Below are 25,253 nucleotides of genomic sequence, written 5' to 3' on the forward strand. Positions count from 1 at the left end.
TTGGGTGTCACTACTGATGCTGACTGTACAACGAAGAAAAGTTAAGAAAAATGAAAACGAAAACGCTTATCAGAAACATTCGATATCTTTTAGCAATAAAAGTAATAAATTAAGTTGTTCAACACTCAATGACTTTTCTCACCATAACTAATAGAGATGGTAAGCATCTTACGTTTCAAGTTTAACCAATCCGATGCCACCCACATACATCTGAGGTGAGTTAAGGTTAAGTTATAACAAGCCACTGTTAATGTTATGGCTAAAGAAGATATTATGACGACAAAGTAGAAGGGCACGAGTCATTAATTGTTTAATTGCTTCCATTTATTTTATTACATTAGCCTCTGAATCAGCGTTGCCAGACGTCCCGATTTTGGCGGGACGTCCCGATTTTTTAATCAAATTTAAATGTCCCGCGCGGGACAGGCTCGGTCCCGCTTTTCGGAGAGAAACACTCACTTCACCAGACTATTGTTTGAAACGCCATATTATTCAAAATAATAAAACTTTTTTAATTTCGATTTTTTTTCTTTTTTTATTCTAAAGACGAATTTAATGATAGAGTAAATCTGTACCTCTAGCATGAACAACTTTCGTCTTCGAATCGTTTGCGTATTCGATAAAATTCGATACTCAACCTTCGAATTAAACGATAACGTGACAATTTTGATTCTCAAAATAAGTTTCGTGCAACCATTTCTTACACTAAGTTACGACACGACACAAGGGTGCTGTTGCAGTTTTCGTACTAAATCTTTTGATGGCGATTTGAGTACGCAAACGATTTGAACTCGAAAGTTTTTCGTGCTAGCCGTACTGATTTAAAATATTATTTTTTTGTTAAAATACATTTTCTATGGCTACTTTTGCTATCTATTGTCACGTAAACGTAATTTTAAGTCAAATAAAAAGATAAATATTTGAAAACCTTTGATTATATTACGTTTTTTTACTATGTCCCGCTTCTGACGGAAGAATCCCGCTATTTTCACTCAAAAAGTACTAAAGTCCCGACTTGGCGAAAAAAAAAACTGGCAACGCTGCTCTGAATGGTATGGAATGGCACACTACCTACCTGTTTTACGTTTAGTACCGCTGTTTTATTTGTTTATTTATTACTTCGGTATTACTTAAAAAAAAACACGCTAAAGAAACCGTTATTATTGAGGTGGAATTATTTATTATTTAATCCTAATCTTCTTTCAGAAAATTCAGTTTTATTTACCTACTAAAAATTTAAAACAAACATTTGGAAGAATATCAAAACGCGGCAAAAATTTAAATCTGCTGGCTGGCTGAATCCATTACTCATTATAAAATATAAACTTTTAAGACTTCTTTTACAATAATAAACATCCATTTATCATAGATCTACAAATACCATCGGACTAAAAGTCCGTGAAATGAACAGTTTTAATGAATTCCCAAACAGGTCACCAGCGATGGCTCAACTATTTAATAAAATTATACATTAATATTGTAAATTATACTAAACGCAATGTGAAATGGTCTGGACTAACGAAACTGTGTTAAACTTTGAATTCATAATTTCGCTTTAGAGATATTTCTATTTCATGATAAATATTCAATATAGATCCGTGTTTATGAGGGGCAAAACAAGTTCTTATAATTAAACTTTCGTACACTGCAGAGACTGGTAATGACTAAAAATAGTCGGGCGATGACTAGCCGAATTAAGTATGTAAATATGGATGCGGTGAAGATCTTTCTAGAAGCATAATTTCATGTCTAACCAAGCTTTTATGCAGCTTCGCTCGCGTGAATTTCAAACCTGCACAAAAAGCCTTAACGCGCGCGCCCTTATTAAATTAACATATTTTTATTTTTATTTTTGTGACGCTGAGTGTACAGAGCTAGTAAGTATAATTTTGTAACAAGAGCCGTGATCAGTCGAAGTCACTAAAAGTAATCGAAGTTGCTGTCAAGAATGATTATTAAGAAATTAAATTTATAGTATGTAAAAAACTCAACTAAAGCTATCACCGACATTCACACACTTGTCAGAAATCAGAGATACCTATTTGTAGATAGAATTTGATTAACTTGACGGCCACATAACCTGGTGGTTCACGCTATAGTCCACTCCAATTCACATGTTATGGCACTTTTAATTACAATTACCTACCTAATCACACGCGGTTTAATCAAGTTAAATTAGATTTATTTTAAACAAAAACGTGTTTACTTCAAATCGTTAAAAAAAAATAGTACACGTGTAGATCACCGTTGTCTATGATATTTTTATGGAATGAAATAACTTTTTATGAGGTCATCATAGTAAAACATTACAACTAAAATAATGCTTTTATATCACTTAGTGTAAGGGTTATTGGAATTTAACAATATGGAAAATTAAGTTAAACGGTGTTTTATGGTATCCATGGTGTTTTTATACATAAAATTCTATTGTAACTGCCTCTATGGGGCTTCTATTTAATAGTTAACAAAATTACCTCTTCCATTGGGAATTATAAGCATAAATTAATTTGTTAATTGTTTTGTATAAATTATGGACGAACTGTAAAGAAATCAAGACGTTATGTTAATAGGGAACTTTAGATATTTTATCTAAAATTGAGATCAGATCTTAAAAAAACGCAAATTTTTACGAATATTAATGAGCGTAGAATTTCGGCTTTCGATAAGTGAAATAAGCTCTTATACAGTTGTATGGTGGTATTAAACTGTCTATGTGGTTGGAATAGAATTATAGTATACTTAATACTGTTTAAAAAAAGTTACACGAAAAATTAGGTAGGTAATGTGGTGTTGTTGCTTAGCAAGTAGGTGTTTAAAAGACCGATGCATTGAATCATTTAGAAGTATTGAGCTTAAATGACGTCACACAACAATAACTACCTATATCGAAGTAATCATAAAACATCACAAAAAACTAACGCAGCGAACAAACGAAACTGTAAGGATAAAATATAGCTATAATATCAAATGACTGTAGGTACTTAATACGTGGGCAAAACAACCAGTATATTTTTTATTATTAAGTAATAAAATTCAGTGACTTAACTTGGTAGTTATATAAAAATCAATCTGCACTGCAACTTGATGCATGAGGTAACGACGTAAACACGCCTAAGTACCACTTAACCGTTTTTTCGCAACTACGTAACGCACTTGTTGCTATTAAATTGTAGTGATTTCACACTTTATTTCAGTTGCAAATGTGAAAGGTTCATCTTTAGTAACTATTTATATCGATATGTGTGAGTTCAATTATAAAGTAGTAACTTATTTCAATCTACAGCTCTACTTTTTCAATGCAACTTTATAAAATCTATGAACAAAATGTAGTATACGACTTCATAACCTGGTTACTTCTGAAAAACTTTTTTCTGCTTCTTTCAGGCAGTCCATACAAATATACAAGTCATATTATAAATAGAAGTAGCAAACTAATAAAAATATTTAAAAAACTTCTAAAAATATCTTTACAAACCGCTAAGATTGTAAATTTTTTTGCTAAAGAACGGTCAATGTCCATTTTAGCATATTTAATAACATATCGCACCTTCGGTAGAACAAGGGCACAATTGTCAAAAATTGCAAAAATGAGTTAAGTATGCAGAAATACTTTAAAAATGTGTTTTCAACTGGAGAGACAAAGAAACCCGTTTAATTCCTTCAAAAAACTGCCAGGGGCAAAAAGCGGCTTTGTCTTATTGGCGCTTTTATTTTACTGTTCTGACGCGACAAAGTCTCATTGGTCAGTTGCGCCGTCGGCGGGGAATGAAGTACTTGTCATTTGGAGCGCTAACGCCGCAATGGTAAATATGCCCTTTAATGTTTTTGGTTTCTGGAGTGACAAGGCCACATCTATCACACTTATGCCTAGTAAGTAATTCAAAAATTGGAGGGAAAAAGTCGTTCAGACAGTTATGCCCTTGTCCGTCCAATTTTTTTTATTCTTTGGTCTTAAAGTCGAGTGCAATTCCAAAAAACGTGCTTAGAAATTTAACAATTTAACTAAAACTCCATTATGAAAGGATTAAGTTATAATTAAAAACAGTGTAGGTACTGAATAAAACATAAAGAGACTATTTTTTTGTTAAGTTCAAGTTATTTTTATTAAAATTCTATTATTTTATAAGTAATTACGAGCATATTTCCAGAGTTTTGCTAAGTAAATTTGTTTTGGAACAGTAGTTACAAAAGAGTGAAGGCTGATTAAAGAACTAACGGCCGCCCACGACTTCGTACGCGTGTACCCCGTCTAACCCCCTCAGGGTTGGAGTTTCGTAAAATCCTTTCTTAGCGGATGTCTACACCCTATAAGGAACCTACCTGCCAAATTTCAAGTTTGTAGGTGTTATAGTTTCTGACATTTTGTGATGAGTGAGTCAATCAGTGACCTTTCGCTTTTCTATAGATAGATACTAAAAAGTCATGTTATCTCTAAGTTTTATTCACTTTTTTTGTGTGAAGTTACTACACACTTTTAAATTAATAAAAAAATACATTATTTATGCAAAAACACTGCTTATTTTTATTCTAACATCATCCTAAATTAAAGCTCAAATTGGTCATAACTACAAAATAATTTAGTTATTGGTGGAACAAGGGCATAAATGAATCCCCTCCTTGAAATAAAAATTAATATAAAAAAAACTAAAAGCTTTTTATTCTTGCAAGCAATGCGTGTAATAAGTATATAGTATATAGTTTATGTCATGCAAAGGTGGACCACTTTACAAGAAATATTATCAGAGCTAGACCATTTATTAAATCCAATAAAAATCTTAAAATAGCTCTCCTGTAAAATTGCAAAAAGTGCAATTGTGCCCTTGTTCTACCGAAGGTGCGATATATCTCGTCGAATCCAAAATACATATTAACTCCCATAATTTGAGGTTGGTATTATTAATTATGTCTAATGTCACAAACTATTTGTGTTCTGTTCACTACAAAAATAATCTGATCTCAAACAATTGAGGGTCGCATGTTTTCGAACTTGGAATTTCATAATGTCATAATTATCGTGCAAAAATTAACAAAAACTGTGACAAAAAAGGTTTCGCTCTGGAATCTCACGCCATAAAGGCTTCATTTTAATTCTAACCAGCCAGTATTAACGGCAATTAATATCTTTATTCCTAATTACTTTTAAACTTCGTACAAAAATCTTTCTGCAAAAAGGTTATCTGCAACTCTGCGTAACAGTAACGAAAATGAAAATTGTTAAAACTGTTTCCTTAAAATGTGGGAGTCAATTTAAATTTAAAATTTCATCAATTCCAGTTTTAACTGGTTTTATACATATCTTTATTAGAAAAAGGCATGACTACAATAGCATGTCGGCTTCGGCCTATCAAAGAATGCCTTATGCCTATTAATTAAATTGAGTATTCGAGTTTGGGAATGCTTTTAAAGCGTGCCCATTTGTTTTGTTACCAATAGCCTTCGTTATTAGTTAACAGATACCATAAAATTTAATTATAATAAGATAAACGGCGTTAGGGATGTGACTTGCTTGAGTAGGTGTGGTTTTACTCAATAAATTAACAGATTAGGCATGATGACATCCATTAATATCGGTTGTCATAATAGACTGCTTCTGTGGTCTAGTGGTAAGACCACCTGGATCAGATTCAGGGTTCGATACCCAGTGGAGCAAACATTTCTACTTGATTTGTTTGGTGGTACGGCTCTATCTAAGTCCACTGTTTAACTACCACCGTCTTACTAAATCTGTCGCCATAGTAACAATGTTACTATCGCCATAGTGGTGTTAAAAACGAAAAAAAATCCAAGTACCTACAATATTAGGTAGGAAGAGATAATCGGCGACACTCAGAAGTCACTTCACTAATTTACAATCAGATTGACTTCTGATGATCTTAACAAATTAATCTTTCGCATCACTTAGCACAGCAATAAAAATGCTAGGTCTTCCTACGATTTTTCAAAATTAACGGTTATAATTCAACACTAGAGCTTCTGGTATTAAAAACAATGATTTGGCTATTATTTTTGTACAAAAACTTTTTACAGCATTAATAAATCAAATCACTAAACACATCCCTAACTTTGGATCAGATTTCGAGCTGTTGATAATGGAATACACGCAAAAAATAATTTCTCAAGAATGTTGCTTATTACCAAGAATATAATTACCCGTTGTTGATCATAAGTGTATCATTGGGTCCGATTAGGCATTGTAAAAGCGCCTAACTGTCAAGACCGTTTAACATCTCATCGGTTTATTAGATGCAATTAGCGGTTTTTACGGTAATCCCGTTTTGGCCCCTATTTTGTTAAGATGAAGGGTGAGAAAATTTCACTTTGTATGTGATACATGTTCAATGAATGCATTATAGTAGAATGATTAAAAAATAACACGTCCATAGAGAGGATCGTGCTCGTGTAGTATGGAGACCTCTCATTATGATGATGATGCTTCCTAAATGACTTTTTTAAGTTTCGTACTACATTTAAAAAAATGACTAAGTTTTGTTTAGTAAGTAAGTAAGTAGGTATACTACTAGATAGCTAGCACACGAGCCGTATAATTTTTTTACTATTTTAGTTTAGACGGTTTTCATTATGAAATATTATGAAACAAGTATTGCTTTTAAGGACTGTACCTACACAGGCAAGCGTTTTTCAGTTACGGTGAAACAACTATTTACTTAATTTCCAACTGTAGGTAATTGCTTAAAAAATTGCCACATTTTTGCCACTAACTGTACAAGGACAAAGGCCTAAATGCAAAACGATTTCGAGATTTCGATATATCTGTCTCTCTTACTCATTGAAACATAACTACAAGGACGAGTGAGAGAAATGGATATATCGAAAGAATGCTCCACAAAGTGCTGTAATCGAATTAAAAATGTTGAAATTATTGCACTAATTTGCATCGGCGATTTCTGGTTCGATTCTTAGTGGGTCAAAATGTTTACTGTACTTATTACTGGTTTAATTGCATTTTATTATTTTGGCGAGTTAAAAAAAATGTGATATTGATAAGAATGCAATACTTAATTGGTTAAGAATTCTTAAGTATGATATCATATCAAATAAGATTTTTTGAGGTTAATGTGCCCTTGAAAAGGACTTTTGCCGGTATGTGTAGAGTAAACAGAATTGCGTACTTAATTACAGGCAAATAAAATTAGTAATTACTTATTATCTTTTATGACACGGTATTATGGAGGTGGTGGAGATGGAGTAGTTAACGTCTTTTAAAGAACATAATTCTAGCCTATTCTAATTTCTGTTTGGGCAAAGGTTAACTAATAGAAAACGCCGTAGGCATTAAGGTCCGCTTTCCTTCCATAAGCTTAATTTGAGCAAGAAAATGTTTTAACTAAATAAATATTATGTGAAAAAAACAGCTAAAACAAAAAAACATCTATGTCCTATTTCTTACTTGAACCACCTACTCATTTTACTAAAATAAAATACTTGTCATATACTCGTACCTACATCTAATTTATTGTAAGACATTTGGAGATACAACAATAGTGTGTAAATTATTAATTTATTGTATTAGCAACAAACGAGATGCGACTGCAAAAGGTTTCTTCACCGCAATATATCGTATATCATTGATGTGAGACTGTACAGCCATTGTGCAAAATGTCCTAAGTGTGCATTTTCATTATTTTGAGTCAGGGCGTAAAACAATTGAATCCAGCTTAACAAAGAAATGAGTTGCATAAATTAATGGAAGTACCTAATCTTCATTGTAAATCAGTTTGATTGTTATCAATTTGTATGTCAGATTTATTATTTTATTGCCATTTTCATATTCGGGATCGAAGCAGTCTTAAATCAATAGGGACTTGCCAATTACAAAAAAGGCAGTAAAATAATGGTCAATAAACTTAAATTAATTTAAACAGTATAAATAAATGCAAGAAATCAGTATCGAAATTTCTTGTTGGTAATAATGCATCCAGCACTAGTTAAGTACTATAAATAAAATCTACTTAAAAACGCAGTCAATTACACTTAATTTTATGCAAAAATATTTTTAACTTAAATTATTATTATTTACATAAAAAAAACTTACCTAAAACATTCGGTTGCCAGCACTCTATCCCGAACTATCCCTTCGCTTCCATTGGCACAAAATTGCCTACCTCATTCACAATTAAAAAAAAAGTTAAATGTCACTAAACTTTTCGCGCGCGAGCTGTCAGTTTTCCCGCGCATTCGCACCGCGCGCGGCGGGGCAGGCGTCCTAACAAGAAATGTAGCGACTTGCGTTCACCGACTGCTAGACGACCTTACGGCATATTGCTCAGCACAGATTTGACCACAAACAGGGTCAGTGATGAGTTATCACAAATTTTGATAATGCATATTCTATATCCACGAATCAGGTTGATTACATTCTGCCATGCGTTAAAGTAACGCCGCCGTGTGAAGTCGTAATACGCATTCTTGGCTATTAACCGAATAAATTAGTAGTTACCGACCTCAGTCTAATCATCAAAACTAATAATATTAATGGTCACCAAATGAAACAGCCGCAGCAAAGCTAGTAGATATGTAAATTGATGGAAGTTAACTTATTGTTAACATTTTCAGGTAAAATAGGTAACTTAGACATGCAATAAATAATTTGAATTTGAATTTGAATTTAGAGGTAGAGTACAAAATAAGGCCCAAAGACTGAATCCTGAATCCCGAATTATTTTATAGTTTTATTAAAAGAAATAAGTATAAATTAAATAAATGATTGGCCATTTACAAATAATTCAGCCCTTTCGAACTCAGTCATGAAAATCCGAGAATGTCCACGAATAAAAATTATTGTAGCATCAAAATTAACACTGGAGCATGATAAGTAGATTTAAAAACGGCCTTAATCTGCAACCAGAATATTTCTACTACATAATGTGTCTGACAACAAAGATATTTTTTCAATACGGAAGCACCAACAAATTCACAGCACAGCCGCCTACTTCAATCCAAATTGGCATAAATCACATACTTTCACTAACATACGTTTTATATCAATAAAAACTTCGATCGTTCATCAAAACCGTAATTACTATTTCGAGACCTGTGATTATGGTATTATTTAAAGCATATTACGCCCATGTAAACATTCATACAGGTTTTATTAATGTATCATCAATTGATGGATGTATGTAATTTTTACACCGCCTACTTACATTAGGTACCTACACGAGTAAGTTTTTATAAATTATTTTTTTATTGTAGAAAAATCAATGCCTATAGTCACTTCAGAGAATGTTACATTAGTTTTGGGAATCAGTTTGTTGAAGTCATGTATTACGGTTTACGGTTCAAAAAATACCTTAAGTTTTCGATACTCCAGTTCACCAAAGTTCACAAAAACGAGGCATTTTGATCATTTCCTTGAAAAATGTCTGACTTGTTGTACGATACTTTTAATTAAAATGGATCTTGGAACCACTCAAATAGCCCATAAATATTTAAAACTAAGCCGATTCCCACTAAATAAAAGATAGTTAAGTAGGTAGGTTAACTTATTTTCAGAATAGGTAAGTACCTACCTACTTATTAATTAAAATCCATTTTATCTTTGAAAAGAAACGTGATGTGTGGTAATTGCTTTAAGTTTGTTTGCTGTCTTATTCCTCGTGTAATCTATTTAATGAATTTGTTATATCCTATTACTTACATACTTCGAGTATTGACGATATTAATTGCATGTTAGATTGTGTCCTACATACCCAGTTTAAGATGTTCATCGAAGAAATTCATACCTTAATTGAAGATAAAAAGGGTGTTGTTATTAATTTACTCGTTATGCTCATTACTTTTGTAGTTACTCATACAAAGAAGATCAATCTAAGATTTATCTCATAAGATATCGGGACCTAACGGCAACTTTATAATCCACCTCAATTTTATAAAATACGGGACTAAATAGACACTAGTCGCTCCGTCAATTCACATTTTAAGCGCTGTTTTAAACAAACTGTCAAAATAAACTGGTTCATATAATATTATGTCATTATCAAAGATTGATGCAGCACTTGGAGGGCTGCTTAGGTGATAGGTAGATGATTTTATCAAGCACTATAATTATGTCCTACGCTCCAGAGAACACTTTAAAGCATGTTATGTACAATACTCGTAAATTAAGTAAGTAACAACGTAATATAGAGCCGATAATCGCCTGAACTACTGTTAGGTCTTAAAAAAATCATATGAGAGGCAATAAAATCAATTGTGGTCTGTGCACGTCAACATAAGTATTTTTTGAACCGGGCCACTTTCAAACAAACTTCACTTCACAGTCCAAACTTTTTTATCCTCTGTACTGGCAGGCGTTCGCGCGCGCTCTTGCGATGTCTGTACGCGCCCGATATTCTTTCAGTGACAGACATAAATTTACAAGAGCGAACCCACGGACAATAGCTAGTTTTATTTATTCTAAAAACTGCAACATCCTACATTAGCTTGCAATAAATAAATCCAAGATGAAAGTAGTCCGTAGCCTCCCGCAACGCTTCAACGCTGTGTGTAATGACGTAACTTTTTATTATGCCCCCGTGCTATACTTCTTACTTCCTTCTCGATTCAGAGTAAACATTCGCTATAATCGATTCAAATATCGGTGCGGTGAGAAAAAGTAAGTCGTGAGTTCAAACGCTGCGAAGCATAAAATAAATGGAAGACGTTGCATAAAAAGTTAATATTCATCTACTTTTATGTTCGTACCTTTTATAAATCAGTTTAGCATATTACATTACCCCCTATACTTCTTTGTATAACTCATTATGATGAGTTACATACTGTTTTGTTTTCTACTGTTGAATAAAATAAATTATTCGTGCATGAAAAAAGAAAATTCTATGCCCATATACGTTAACAAATGCTTGTTAATTAAATTGTATTAAGTAATTGTTTTGGTTACATCTACCGATTTTAGTATACAGCCACACATTTAAATAATCTACTCAAAATGTTTTGAAGTAATGTAATTAACTAAAAAAGTAAGTAAGCCGTAATATCTTTTGTCCCGAAGATTATATTTAATGTCAAGAACACAGTAACTTCATGAAAAAATAATTTTACATATTTAGATAACCATATTTTAAAATGTTAACATGATTTTTTTATTATTAATTATTATTATCATGTCTTTAGTATAATCTTGGTTAATAATAAGGCTCTAAGTAATTCGAACGATTATTTAAGTATTATTGATCCATATAATTGAGTATCTGCTGACCTCCAATAACTATGAAATTCTACTTTATATGCGTGACGTGCACTTAATATTATCATATCTAAAATGTTCAGTCAACTTTCTAGAAGTTTGTATACTATAATGCTCACAGTACAGGGTGTAAAGAGGAAAAATCTTAAATTGTGAACTCGAGCATGCTTATTTTTACTTAAGTATGAACTTAAAGCTTTTAGGATTGATGAGCAAGCCCAAGCTTAAAAGTTAAAATCTAAATTCAGCAACTGGAAGTCCAAAAATCCATTTAAGAAAGCAACACGTTAGAAAACGACGATTTTGGTAGCTTTATGATTTTGTCATTCCTGAATATACAGCCAGTTTTATAACCAAATAGTATACACATTTCTATTGGTGTTCTGTCATCTCTTAAACTATTATTCTACGTTATCCTACTAATACAATTACGTTATATCAGAACAGAGAATAACTTATAACTAGAGTAGCTAGAGTGAGATATAAGGCTTTGCTTATTACTTTTTACAAGTTCATGCTCTGAACTTACAATAACGTTCTTCCTAACCTTAGCTTTACACCCTGTATTAAATGTTAATATAATACACTGGTAAAGTGCGTGATAAGTTGTGTATAGCTATAACAATTTCACATAAAGTTTCTACTTGAGTCACGTGTTTGAAATCGTAGTTAGTACTTATAATAATAAGTTGTTGACAATAATGCTAACATAGGTCAAAAGCTTAACTGCCTACTAAAACTGTTAAAGCTTTTGGCTGGTAACATGCATTATTCATTTCAGTTTCATTAAAAACTCATAAATCTCTTTTTTTTTTTGCAAATAGGCTTTTAAAAAGCGTTTTTTTACACATCCCAGTATTAACCCTTCCAATGGGCCAGTGCTGAGAAGTAAGCAGCGCAAGAAACTCTGTCATTATTATATTAACCCTTTCGCACCTGAATGAAAAGATCGTGAGTTTCTTCTTTGAAAAATTATAAGTTCGCGCCAAATTCATTTCTCCGCGCCAAACCGACCTCACTTGATCGTGCGCTTATCGATCTAACCAATAAAAAACAGTTTTGGCGGCTAAATGAATCAGTAGCCGAGAGCGCACCGGAAAAATGGCTGCGTTTCTTGACCCCGTCACTGGACGTCGTAAGTAATATTTATTTTATTGCAATTTTCGTAGGAATTCATTGATATTTTGATTGTATTGCATCATTAAGTGTATGTTGCATCTGAATAACTATAAATTTCTTCTATATTCTTAGCAATTACCCATTAAATTTATGAAAAAAATCCCAGCTCACTATCGTGATATCTGGGTTGCAATTGTGCCAACGCATGATCGTGACTTTTAAGGTTTTTTTTTATATTTGCCATTGAACAACGACCTCGTTTTGGGCTTCCTCGACGAGGGTGACTGTTCCGAGTTGGACTTTGTCGACAACGACCAAGAGTTTATCCCTCCGCAGCCGGAAAATGATGAAAAAGCTGAAGTTGAGCTATCTTCTCCGCCTCACCCATCTGTGGCAGCTGGGCAATTGAATATCTATGAGGAAGTCTACGTCTGATAGTATGGATGGTAGAAAAGCAGACCCATCTTGTTCTAAAAAGTCAAAGCAGACACCTTGTCAATAGTAACTTTCATGTCCTAGGATCTCAATGTACTGGCGGTATTTCACTCCTGCCCATCGTCTGCAACTTTACAAGGCGCAGGTTCGGCCTCATATGGAATACTGTTCTCATCTTTAGGCAGGTGCGCCCCAGTACCAGCTTCTCCCTCTGGACCGCATTGAACGGAGAGCAGCTTGAATCGTTGACTGCCAGGACATTTCGGATTTGCTTGACCCCTTGGCGCTGCGTAGAGATGTATCCTCATTGTGCATCTTCTATCGCATGTATCACGGGGAGTGCTCCGAAGAATTATCCGGACTTATTCCTGCCGCCACTTTTCGCCACCGATCTACCCGACAGCACTTCCATCCACTTAGATGGTTGGCAGTCCACAACAGTACGTTTCTCTAGAAACTTCCTGCCCCGTACTACCAAACTGTGGAATGGACTGTCGTCTGCGGTGTTTCCGGACGGATACGACCTGCAAAATTTCAAGAAGAGAGCGTATCTTCACCTTAAAGGCCGGCAACGCACCTGTAACGCAAGGACAGTACTGGGGGCACCGCAATCGACATAGTAAAGTTGTACAGCCAGAAAGGCCTTTTAGTTAATTTCTTCGTTTTTGTGTTAAATTTTTGTTTCCTAAGAAACATGAGTTTATCTCGCAAATGAACATGAAAATGATCTCATATAAAATTATGTGAATTTCGTTTAGTTTCTAATTTGTCTGTTGAAAGAACATTTACATTCCAATAAAAACAAAATACTGTAATGTTGTACCTAAGCTATAATGTTAGCAATTATTAAATAAGTATTTTCTAATAACCAGATGCATTTTATTTCATTATAAATATTTTTCTGATAAGCGGACATTATCATTGCATAAAAATCACATCAAAACTTATAAATGCACGATCGTGAGTTGGTAGAAGTCAGCCCCAGAGCTCACTATCGTGATATCGACTTTCCTAAGTCCTGTTATACGCTGGATTTTTTTTACTATTTTTTACATTAATATTACCACTTCTTTGCCAAAATAATATAGTTTTCATTGCAAAACAAAGGAACGAAAATCTCAGGTGCGAAAGGGTTAAGTAATACTCAATTAATTCTCATCACTTTAAAATGATAATTGGCCTACAGCTGTAGGATTTGCAACCCTAGTTGGCATTGTAGCTGACAGTTCTACACTAAACTTGACTCTTAAACTTTTCAAACTTTTTTTAGCGTAAAACGTAATATTAATTAAATAGGATACCATTAAGCAGTAAACAACTTTTACCGTCTCCACTTCACATGCATTACCTGTTTTAGTTAATATACAATTGAATATTATAATACGTGTGAGTTTAGGTGGCACGTCGTTTGTAAAGGCATCACCGGCCATCTTGGATTTATGACGTACGAATCGATTTACGACCTGGCTATTTTATGATCTGTGCTTCCCAGGGAGCTAGACGGAGAGCTCACGAGTTAAATAATCTTAGATTTCTGATGAACTAATTGGATTATGGCATATCCGTATATGGGAGTAAAATCGCTATGATAATAAAACTCAATCTTAATGTGTTTCTATCTGATTCTTAAACCTTAATACAACTGGAAAAAAAAACAGAGTTATAGCTTGCTATTTGTCCAGAAAATATGTAATGGATCACTTGAAAAAGTATTTAATGTTAAAATTTTCAGGCTGAAAAAACTACTGTACCTAACTGGTATTTACTAAAAAAAATCTTTTTTTCTAATCGTTATTATCTTAACGAATAGAGTCGCTTTTTATCTAGCTGTCGGTATCATGATATTTGTTAATTAGGGCTTCTTTGAGCTTTTTAACCCGTGAAAGTTGCAGTCTGCCACTTTCATTTATTAATAAAGACAAAATTTACAAACTCTACTAACAACATAACAACTTGAACTTTTAATAGGTCCGATTCATAAAACCGAAGTAACGACCATCCTTACGCCAGTATTTAAAAACATTACTATGAGGTCTCACAGTGCGCGTGGACGCACAGGGTCACACACGAACCAATCACAGAGCTCTATTCAACGCTGTGCTTTCGATTTGCTGCTTCACTTAGGCAAGCATCGTTTGAGAATACGGGTGTTATAGTCACACTCACACGCGAGCTGGCTCCAAGACTATTACTTAAATCACAAACCGTGAGTTGCTTCTAAATGGAGGAAAAAGGGCAAAGGATAATAACTTGGTGGGACATAGAAAGTCTTATGTATTATACATGGCACAAAGCCCCATCGAATTAAACAAATTGACGTATTCAATTACTGAGATCTGAGAGGTGGATTAGAAACGGTAAGTAGGTGTTATTTTATGCAATGTAAGTGGGAGAGGATATTGCAAGTATGAATAATAAACTCTATTAGTTTGATTATTTAGTAAACATAGTTCCTGCATGACTTGATATGTACAGTATCTGAAAGAACAAATCCCTTGGGATAAACTTGACCTTCACTGGTTGGGTTTTTATTAGCGGTCAAGCTGTAGATCCTGCGGCTACACAGAAGTTGCAGCGGTGGGAATAGTCCCGTAAACCTCTGAATTATGTCAATAACCTTTGATGATGGTCTTAACATTAAAAATGTAGGTAGATAATTATTTAATTAATAATCTGTTAATTAAGTCCCTTCCCCACTGATTTCGGAATGTAATTTTAACCGCTTATGATTTGTCAGTTTTGAATAAATTACTATTTTTAGGCTTAAACATTTACAAGGGCAATTAAATTACCTTATTAAACTTTGCAGTTATATGATATTAATATGACTTTACAGGCAACTAACTCGTTCAAATTATCCGATAAATTATCAGAGATCGATTACTACTAATTTAAAATCAGTTGGTGATCCCTTAAGTACCTACCATCAGGTGACCTACAAGCCCAGTTGCTGATCTGTATGACCTACTTAAACCATTTGCCTTAAACTATGCATAACTAGAATCTTTCAAAATCATTCCAGGCTTTCTCCAATGTAGTGAAACTCATCTACAATTTTTACAAAGGGCCACGCTGGTTCCTGGCTGCGTTTGCGCAGTTTTTGCGGCGCGCCATTTGCCTAGACCCTGATGAGGTTTGATCAAGTCCGCTAATGACGACGTTATAGTGTTACGGATCCATCGATATCGATAGTGATATCGATAGTTTTGCCATGAGCTACTAACAGTATGAAAAATATCAGAAAAAATGAAAATCTTAGTATCAAAAATTACAGAAATAGCTAAAAACTATCGTTTTTTATCCACAACGAGGAAACTCTTGGCCTGCAACTCACCTGATGGAAATTGATGACCAGGCCGAAGGTGGATGCGAGCTTCACCCATACTATACTAATTCCAGTTAATAACCATGGTATTGATTATTTTTGGATAATGTTATTAAAAATCACAATACTATCGATAGTATCTGACGTAACAGTATTTCCTTTATCAAGAAATAGTATAGCTCAAAATGCCCTATCGATACTAATGCACATGGCAATACTATCGTGGACCGACGATCTGGTAAAGGTCGCGAGAAGTGCCTGGATGTGGGCAGCGCAGGACCGTAGTTATGGAAATCCTTAAGGAAGGCCTTTGTCCAGCAGTGGACGTCATTTGGCTGAAACGAATGAACTATCGATGGTCGACTATGGATTAACAACACTACACGTTCATTGCGGTCCATTGCCGGTCGTAATTGAAATTATTGTCGGGAAGTATAATAGTTGCGCGATTGACATGAAATAATCTATTTGTAATGTTTTCACGTTCTGCGACTTCCAATGTGGTGAGAAAACTGAGGTTCATTTGTAGAGGTACAATGTATATGTGTCAATGGCTGTTCTTCATTCATTTTCTTTTTGTTGCGGCGGAACTGAATTTTTTAAATAAGTATATAGTAGAATCTAGCGTATAGTTAGCTAGTTTGATGGTTTTCTGTGCAGATTAAGGGAAATTAGGTTAATGATTATGTTGTGAATTCACTAACACCCGTATTCACAAACGATGCTTACTTACGTGAAGCAGCAAATCGAAAGCACAGCGTTGAATAGAGCTCTGTTATTGGTTCGTGTGTGACCCTGTGCGTCCACGCGCACTGTGAGACCTCATAGTAATGTTTGTGAATACGGGCGTAAGCTACGAATTGTTTGCGATTACGATACTTCTATGGTGATTATTATCTTCAGTGTAGTAGTATGAAAAGCTCTACATTAGGTATCCTTAAATGCTATAATAGTGCTAAAAACTAGAAACATAATCTTTACAAATAGAGCAAAGTAACGTTATTCCATAGGGTAGATCCCTGAACCCAATGCGGTGTGAATAAAAAAAATATTTAGGCTCATTACAACAAACTTATAATTGGCACTTTTAAATAGGTCCTTTCATGGCCTATCTTTACCTACCTTTTAACCCAAGTACTCTAAGCACTACATAAACATAGTAACCTGAATGCGTACTAAACATGATTGCTCTAGGAAATGCAAATTTCCATCGATTCTCTGAAGTATCGACGACATTTCAGAACAATGCTCTATCCAAAGGTGGGAAATTCTGAAGTCAGTAGACATATCTCTATCAACATTCGCACATGTACCTACTGGTGAGAAAACTAAACGGTCTTACAGCATCTATTAATATTTTAAAAGCAATTTGTTATTGTAAATTGATTTCTACGCTAGACATTTATAAAGTAATGTCTTTAACAGAGGTCGTCCCTCCACTTGTGGCGGTACATTAATTAAAATATTGGATCTTTTCACGCGAAAGTAGGACGCGCAATCCAATATTTAAATATCGTTTATTAGCTCATGAATAAATATGAAATTATGATTAAATTAGTTACTTATTTATGTAAGAACTTAATTTGTATCAGATGAGCAACGTTATTTTCCATTCATAACCGTTTTCTACTTTTAAATTAAATTAAACAATTACATAAAATACTCATCATCATGATTTAAGTTTCTATTTTCGAGTCAGAAGTTATTAATTATAAGCCCTAATGTATGTACTTACGGTTTGTACATTTTTATAGCAAAATCGCTCTTAAGACACATATTAGATACCAGAGATATGCTCTAAATGTTAATGCACCGTTTCTTAACAAATAGACTTTTTACCACTGAGACATCTCTATGAAAAAGTTTGGTCAGTTTAGTACTGCAAATGACTTTACACATCTAGAGTACTAGATATCAAGTCGAGTGTTTCCCCACTCGGCCCCCACTTCCCGGATAGAAGTGCGTTTTTCTCACAACACGACAATTTCCTTGTGTGCACCGGCGTTGACAGACGATAAAAAGTCGTGTGATGTTTAAACTCACAACAAAACATGTCAGTAGAAATTCATAATTATGTACCTCAATGTCTAGTGATTGGAGTGGAAATCCTTTCCCGGTTAGAACAGTTCAAAAGGCAAATCAAAAGAGCATACAAATTAAATAAAATATGATAACGGATAGTTAATGTAATCGGTAACGCTTAAATCGTTCCTCTAAGTTAAACTAATTAGAGAACGCCATAATAAGGCTAATTTTTGTCACGTCAAATAAGTACTGTGAAGAGAGAAAATAAGTGATGAAAAATGTTATGGGGAGGAAAACCTGACAAAAACATTTTATTCAAAATACTTTCGATGCTATGTTCTTGTGCATATTTGATCGCTCTGGACACACTTTATCTAGCAAAAATCGACGCAGTCTGCGTTTAAAGGTAATTTAATGTATTAAATAGTAAAGAAAGTGACAGTTAGATAAGCAATTAATCAACGTGTAGAACTGGAAAGTTCATAGAAAAATACCACATTACCACCGCAGTTACAACTGCGGGACATTCATCGAGAACTGGACGCGGCATCCCACATTTTCCTTTTTATTACAGCTGACACCTGCATAATAACGCATGATGTGAGTACTTATGAGATTAATAGCCTAATAAAAGATCAAATACAACCTTAAAAGGTAAACATTTAAACTGAGTCCTTTGATCATGGTAAATGGCACGAGTAATATCCATTTGATTTGCTGTTTAATGGATGTAACTTGAAGATTCTAATTTCATGCACATTTTATTTAAATGTATTGGAATTATGGGACTTATTTCAGACGAAATCACGGACTTGATATGGCAGCATGATTTATGTAAGTGATAAAAGTCCACAAGATTTTAAAAAAGTCGAATCATTTTACCTGGGTGATATGTTTCCAAGGTGATACGAAGACACCAAATATAGTTATAAGGTGGCAGGCAATAAATATGAACACCATATAAATCATATTATACATCCTAGAATTTAATTGAAAGATTTGACAAAAAAGACTACGAGTACCTACTGTTTATACTTAAGTATAACTTACCAAAGCGTAAACTTTTGTAAGAAAACGAAAATGTAATTGTAGTCTCAACAGGTAAAAGGAAGACATGTAAGTAGGTACAGTTTACAGCAACTGTGCATCAAGCTAAAAACATTGTAGCATCTTTTTTAGAATGTATTTATTTTTTAATAAAAATTACACTAAGAACTGGCCACTGTATAGACGACAGCACATTAAGTCCTATCCTATCCTATCACTGCGCCATATTAATTTTAGTAAGATTTTTCATAAAAAATATAAAGTGTTGTACAGTCTAATGTGTCTACAAAACATATTAAGCTACTTACCTACTTATTGGTAAGAATTACTTGAAATATGGATCCCAATTACAATTACCTATCCATTTATTAAAATAAAGCTAGTTCCGGATTGATTTATGCTCCTCTAAGTGCAAAAGAGACTCCTCTACTTGTCATGCAATATCATAACATAATTACTTTCCTGATCATAAAAAAAACAGGCAAATGAGTCGTAAAACAGCCGCAATCAATGGCTTGTTAGCGGCGTGAAGTATTTTACATAATTATTATGTAACCATATTATCATCTAACGTCCTCACCGGAAAAGATTCGATCGGGGCAGGTCAAATCGACATAAATCTTAAGCTATACCCCATCAAACGGAACTATTTTTTTGTAAAATCGATCTTATTACAATCAACATAAGATGCCACAGTGTAAAGCTTGACGTGCTCTGGGCATCGGAAAAGAATAACAATGCAGTGTGAGTTTGCGATTTGCGACAATCGGGGAAGTCCGGTGTATGTAGATTACAGACAAGTAACATTCGTGAACGATTCGATTTCGTGTTCGATTTGATTAATTACCTATTTATAAAAACAACACGTAGCGAAGCTGTTGGAAGTATAATGTTCTAATAAAAGAGGGAATTATTTGAATAACACGGTTTATTGACGTCCACACGGACGGAAAAAGCACAGAGAATACAGAGTCGCATAGACAAAATTATAAACTTTTTGATTAAGGCAAAGGGCGGTATTTACATAAATCCTACACAATATGCGAATACAGGATTGAATGAATGATGTTACTTTATGTAGAGGGGCTTTTAGGTACTAAAGACATCATAATTGACTACTTACGTAATTAGGATTGTCTTTTACTCGTAGATGTGCCATAGTCGTATAATATAGCGTACCTAAATAAAATGTTCAAGCTTACAATACAAGAATACCTAATATCGAAAGAAATACCAATTTTGGGCTTATTTAGCTCTCTTAACTTTAAAGATAAAGAGGCTTCTCTTAACTTTAAAGTTAAAGAGGCTATCGGGCTTTAAGCGATCAGAAGAATTTGGTACATCCTTTTTACCAGAATCGTACACCTTTTTCTTAAAAAAAAAACATAATTGTGCTGTGCCCTTAGTACCTATTTGAATCTGGATATAGTTATTTTAACAAAGTTAGATTAACACCTCGTTAAGAAAACAAATGAACAATGATGTAAAAAAGTCATAAATGCCTTTCAACTGAGAAAGGTTCATGTCACTTTCAAGCCAGTCCGGACTTAAAACTTTTTATTTTATCCGTAAAACTCACCTGCCAGTGCCAGTCTTAACATCATCTTTAATTTGTACCCTACTTACTGAAAGCAAGTAAATTATGTACCCACCCAAAAAATTTTTATGTAATGTTGTCAAGACGAGACCATAATGGTTCTTATGCAATATAAAAAAGTTATCAGCTGGGCTAGGATATGCGCCGTGATAAAATCTTATCGATGATTTTAGACGACAAATGTATGGGCTTATCGCGCAAAATCGATAAAATTTCGCGGCGTGATAAAGGCTTATCGCGGCTTGCTGATGTCATGTAAAGCTAAGCTTCTAACTCTATACGCCCTAATTAAACAAATATACCTTAGTCAAAATATGTGGCACAGCAATTTCGCTATCGTCACATGGGCGTAAGGTGAAAAATGTATTTCCCTGTTCATTGCTTTTCTGTTATTGTATAGGACGAAATGGTAGTGATGGCTTTCTGCTCATATACCTTTTTATAGAACAAAAATCAAATGAGCCCAAACTCGATAGGCTTGTATCGTTACTATGGCTACTTTCCAGCTCTATCATCAGATCTGCTCCATCATAGGATCAGCTCCATCATCAGATCAGCTCCATTTCATAATTAGGTATATTGCGTTGTCATCTGATTTACACATGCATGCAAAATTTCAGCTCAATGGAAAACCGGGAAGTGGGTCAATTTTAAGTTTCAAGATTTGACGGCAGACACCAGACATGTGTAAGTGAATAAAAGCTTGTAAAAATCCTGATATTTCTTGACAAACATTACCAAAGAGACGACATCAGTGTAAATGATTTTATTTTATTAACATTTTGCGGAATGCTCTACTGTCTCTACAGTAATGTTAAAGAAAAAGTGCTAACTAACTAACTAGGGCACTAAGCCACACTATAAAAGTGAATCCGCTCCTTTGCTCTAAGAGTGTACTCGTAAGGTAGGTACTGGTATTACAAGTTTTAGGAAACTATTTACGTGATTTAAGAAAGTCGAAATGATTGCCGATGGATCGCTCTCGCTGGGATTCCATTTCACTGATTAATTGATTATAATTTCAAGCAATTAAACAACCTCGAATACTTTACCCACGTCTTGATATCAAGTTCATCTAAGTTAAAATAATTAATGGATTTGGCAAAAAAGAGTTACTTCAGAGTTCTGATATCTATCACCTGTATTAACAAACGAGGCTTGCTTAAAGTGAAGCAGCAAATCGAACACACAGCGTTGAATAGAGCTCTGTGTGTGAGACCTCATAGTACCTAATATTTGTGAATACGGGCGTAAGTGTCAGCTCTATTATGTCAGTGACAGCTCTATTACGTCACATACCACCCCTTCTTCACTAATTTACTCACTGATTTGCTGTCCATAGACTGTTTTCTAATGTTGATCCTTACAGCAGGTATCTAAACGAACTAAAGTCGCTGACATAGCCCGACGGATTAGCAAGCTGAAGTGGCAGTGGGCAGGGCACATAGTACGCAGAACTGACGGCCGATGGGGCAGCAAGGTTCTGGAATGGAGGCCGCGTACCGGAAAACGCAGCGTGGGACGTCCACCCACAAGGTGGACCGACGACCTGATAAAGATAGCAGGAAGGCGCTGGATGCAGGCCGCTACCAACCGTGCGATATGGAAGTCATTGGGGGAGGCCTATGCTCAGCAGTGGACGTCCTGTGGCTGAAATGATGATGATGATGATGATGACAGCAGGTTATGATGGAAAGAAATTTCCATCGTAGGTACATACATACATAATTTCTGACGACTACGAGTAATATTTTTTATATGTGCGATACCTAAATACATAATAAATCAAATTCAAATTAGTTACGGCTAATTTTTAAATTTAATATCCACCTTAAGGAATTTATCTCTCCATTAGAATTTTAATGGCGGATAGGTATTTGAGATTTATGCATTAAAACCGTAAAAATATTTTAACGTTTGCGTAATTATGCGATAGTAAAATTACCGGAATAAAAATTAAGAATATGATTCATGAAACATTAAACAAAATTAACTTAGGTAAGCCCATCGATAAATCAATAGATTTTATTCCAAGATTTTATTCTAATCTGCCGTAAACTCGGTATAATAAACAGACAGGTTTAAAATATTATAATTATAGACATATTATAAATGCGAGAGTAACTCTGTCTGTTTGTTTATAACATTTTCACGCTTTAGGTGCTGGACCAATAATGATTAATTGATTTTGTTATCAGCAAATCAAAGAATGTCTGATCAAGTAGAAGTTAGAGAAGGTGGAATCTTTATATTATCCGTGTTACGGCCCATTTCATTGGGAAACTCTAAATTCATAATTTTGAATAGAAAATCGAACAATTATTTTTGTTTCTCTAATTTTTTAAGTTTTTCAAAGTTCTTTTGGCACCGAAACGCTTTTATTTATTTCTTGCTCTTTTTTAACTTTCTTACACAATAACAATACCTATGAACCCTGCTTTTTCACGGTTTTTGGCATACCTACCCTTTTCCTAACATGTATGTGTAACAACTACTACAGTTTTATAGAATAATCAAGAGTTTATTGACCTGTATTCTTAAGGGAGACGATAAGAACTTCCAAGAAAACCCTTCAAGAAAGAAATTAGCAAGAAACTCTTGAATAACAAGTATAGTGATTAGAAAACAAATGCTCGGGGCCGCGGTCCGTTGAGCATGGGGGTCTGTGATATCAATTTACGACCCATAATAATATCAGTCAAGACATCTCGGCAGACGGACGCTCATTTTGAATCGATTTAAAATTACTTCTAAAGAGCATAACTTAAGAACATTGTATCCTGGTTGGTTGGTAAAGAAAATCGGCCTTGGGTAAAAACTAAGAACGTTTAATTTATTCTACGCGGAAGTAGGGCATTAGATCTAGCATTTAACTAAGTCAGTGCCTGAGGTAAGGGAGCGGCACGGGAAGGGTGGATTTGACATATGACGTGACAGAGCGTACAAATCTGAAGTCTCGCTGACGTTTGATGTCAACTAAAACACCCTCCCGTTGCTGTTCCCATGAGTTATGCGCTAGACTTACACCTTAGTAAATAATTATAGTGCTAATTAAGAGTCCCCATAGAAGATAATTAAGATTTTTGAGGAATCATCCGATACCAAATAGGTGTGATGTGCGTACTTTCGTGATCATCATTGTTCATACTGATTAATAGCCTGACAAAAATAAAAAGTTCGCAGTCAGGGAGGACTCTACATAATACGAGTATCTGTTGGTGTAAGTGAAGTGAGAGTTGATTGGTCTTCTTATAATTATCTATATCTATAAAAGCAAAAGGTCACTGATTGACTGACTCACACTTATCACGAAATCTCAAAAATTACAAGTGCTAGGAGTCTCTTTTGCATGGGGGTTCCTTTTAGAACGTAGATGCTTACTAAGACGGGATTTTGCAAAATTCAACTCCTAATGAGGTAAAACGGGATCTACGCATACGAAGTCGCTACAGCCGCTAGTTGGATATAAAAGTAGGAACTATCAACACTTTATTCATCGGTAAAAATAGCTATAGCAAAAAGAATATGGATGTTTGTAATAGAATGTTACAGCGAAAAGTAATAACCGCAGGAATCAACAAGTTAATTGGAGGTGTCTTGTAGAATCGAAGAATTATTCTTAGTCGTGACTGCCTAACCTCTGACTGTCTAAGAATTTAGAAAGTAAAAGATTTATAATTATCCTCAAAACCTAGGTATAATTAATGAATCACAAGTCTGGTACCTACCTATCAGACTATGAGTCGCCACATAACTCTACCTTGAACACTGAACAGCTAAAAGAAATGTGCTCTAATCAATAAAAATACGGAATCATAGTAGGGTAAACCAGAGAGTGATTGCCCACTGGTAGTGATTGCCCGCTTTAAGAATAATATTGTCAGGTGCTGACTTTGAATCACTCTAGTTAGATTTGAATTTATTGAGTAGAGGGCTCCGAGATCAATGTACAAGTAGATTTAAAATTTACAATAGGAAACACTAAAAAAATACAGTTATGGCGGATTTTGTCAGGACGGGTGAAAATGTTACTCAAACAGGTAAAGACTTTAACAATTTTACTAAGGAATTACTTTCTTAGAGGTAAAATTTTTTTTGCAAGTTATTTAATATTCAACTAATGGTGTATAGTCATGATGAAATTGTAAGTGTTTTCTCCATTATCAATGAAAATAACTGATAAAATTTGATTTCTAACGGTCATTATAACGGTGGGTAATCACTGCACGTAAATCTGTATATTTTTAGTTATTGCCCACCATCATTTCAGTTATTGCCATATGTTAATGTATAGTTATTGCCCAGGGCAATTATTATTAGAGTGCTGCCACCATGCAGTAGCAGTGTTTAAGTTGCTCATTGCTAGACTTGTTTTGCAATTTACAGGCATAAATATTGAAACGGCTTTTAATGTTTAATTTTCAGTATGCCAAAGACTCCAAAAGTTCAATATAGCATAGAAAATTTGCAAAAAGCGATCGAAGCTGTACAAGATGTAT

The 25,253-nt window shown here is 34.3% G+C and overlaps 1 protein-coding gene across 2 annotated transcripts in view; it reads right to left on the bottom strand.

Annotated features, from left to right (window-relative positions):
- LOC135079935 (uncharacterized) overlaps positions 1 to 25,253 on the bottom strand; it is an 89,227-nt gene that overhangs the window by 32,022 nt on the left and 31,952 nt on the right. The window contains exon 1 of one of the 2 annotated variants that reach the window (XM_063974577.1): positions 8,054 to 8,280. The exons of the other annotated variant lie outside the window; for it this stretch is intronic. The gene's annotated coding sequence lies outside the window, so the exon portion shown is untranslated. Of the gene's footprint in view, positions 1 to 8,053; positions 8,281 to 25,253 lie in introns of those variants that run through there. 2 annotated transcript variants of the gene reach the window in all.

The sequence above is a fragment of the Ostrinia nubilalis genome, chromosome 17 (genome assembly GCF_963855985.1).
Source record: "Ostrinia nubilalis chromosome 17, ilOstNubi1.1, whole genome shotgun sequence".
NCBI lineage: Eukaryota > Metazoa > Arthropoda > Insecta > Lepidoptera > Crambidae > Ostrinia > Ostrinia nubilalis.